The sequence below is a fragment of the Mandrillus leucophaeus genome, unplaced genomic scaffold (assembly GCF_000951045.1).
Source record: "Mandrillus leucophaeus isolate KB7577 unplaced genomic scaffold, Mleu.le_1.0 Scaffold160, whole genome shotgun sequence".
Taxonomy (NCBI): domain Eukaryota; kingdom Metazoa; phylum Chordata; class Mammalia; order Primates; family Cercopithecidae; genus Mandrillus; species Mandrillus leucophaeus.
Window position 1 is genome coordinate 2,145,902 of NW_012101588.1, and position 1,756 is coordinate 2,147,657.

Here is a 1,756-nt window from a genome sequence, read left to right on the forward strand (position 1 = left end):
ATTTTACAAATCCTTTGGTAAAGGATGTATAGCCCTTCTAATAAAATAACATTTTAATGCAAATGAATTAAAACCTTAGAATATACCTTAGAACATTTTTTTTTTTAACTCAGATCAAATAAGGTTTAAAATCACTATAGTGGGCAGAATAATGATTCCCCAAAGATGTCCTCTTCCTCGTCCTCAGAACCTGTGAACATGCTATGTGGTAAAATGGACTTTGAGATGTGATTACATTAAGGATCTTGACATGGGAGATCTTGAGATGGGAAATTAGCCTGGCTTATCCAGGTGGACCCAGTAGAATCACAATGGAGTCTTAAAAGTAAAAGAAGAAGGCTGGGTGCGGTGGCTCACGCCTGGAATTCCAGCACTTTGGGAGGCCGAGGCGGGTGGATCACGAGGTCAGGAGGTCGAGACCATCCTGGCTAACGTGGTGAAACCCAGTCTCTACTAAAAAAAATACAAAAAAAAAAAATTAGCTGGGCATGGTGGTGGGCTCCTGTAGTCCCAGGTACAACAGAGGCTGAGGCAGGAGAATGGTGTGAACCCGGGAGGCGAAGCTTGCAGTGAGCCGAGATCATGCCACTGCATTCTAACCTGGGCAACAGAGCGAGACTCCATCTCAAAAAAAAAAAAAAAGAAAAAAAAACGTGAAAGAAGAAGGCATAGGAGTCTGAGTCATAGAAGGAGATGTGTCATTAGAAGCAAAGGTCAGAATCACACAAATGCTGACTGGAAGGCGACCACAAGCCAGGGAATGAGGGCAGTCGCTAGAGCCTGGAAAAGGCAAAGAAACATTCTCCCCAGGACCTCCAGGAGGAGTGCAGCCCTGTTGACACCCCTTTTGGACATCTGAACTGCAGAATTCTGAGAATAAATGTGTTATTTTAAGGCAACTACGTGGTTAGTAGTACCATCTAATCAAATAGGAAACACTGAAGAAGTAATGAGTTGGAATGGGAGAGTAATAATTAGTTCCATTTTGAGGTTGCCTTCCAGATAACATAGTGAGATGTCGTTGGGCAACTGGATATGCCTAGAGTTGAGAGAAGAGTTCTTGGCTACATAAAAATTGGGAGTTTTAGGTATATGGATCATAATTGAAGTCTTGAAAATGGATGAGGTCGACTAAGGACAAGAGAAGGCTGAGCCTGGAGGAAATCCTGCAGTATGGGAGGAACTACAAACAAAGGCTAAGAAAAAGGCATTAGAGAAGTAGTAGAAAAACAATCAGAAGATTATGGTGGTAACACAGAGGCCTAGGAAAGAGAATGCTTCAGTGAAGGAGTGGCCAACTGGGCCTAACACTGCCCAGAGATCAATTAATACAAGCAATGAAACATGTTAGAATGTTCAATTGTGGCTTCAATATATGACAAAAAAGCAACTTATACCCCACTCAGAATCATTTCCCATAGAATACTGTTGTTGGTGTAGGGCAATGTTTAGTTTCTTAGCTATAAACAATATACCATTTAAATAACTTTGAATGAAAATATCAACTGTTTTTGTATTTTTTACTAGCAATCATTCTGATCCCTGAAATTAATATTTTATTTTATTTATTTATCTATTTATTTTTTGAGACAAAGTCTCTCTCTGTCTCCCAGGCTGGAGTTCAGTAGCCTGATCTCAGCTCACGGCAACCTCTGCCTTCTGGGCTGAAACCATTCTCATGCCTCAGGCACCGGAGCAGCTGGGATTACAGGTGCAGGCCACCAGGTCTGGCTAATTTTGTATTTTTAGTAGAGAT

General features: G+C 41.3%; 1 protein-coding gene and 1 long non-coding RNA gene across 3 annotated transcripts in view; one reads left to right on the forward strand and one right to left on the reverse strand.

The window, feature by feature from the left end:
• Positions 1-1,756, reverse strand: part of LOC105536545 — a 34,340-nt gene that overhangs the window by 26,213 nt on the left and 6,371 nt on the right. The gene's annotated exons all lie outside the window — the stretch shown is intronic.
• Positions 1-1,756, forward strand: part of RSPH3 (radial spoke 3 homolog (Chlamydomonas)) — a 23,466-nt gene that overhangs the window by 3,692 nt on the left and 18,018 nt on the right. The gene's annotated exons all lie outside the window — the stretch shown is intronic.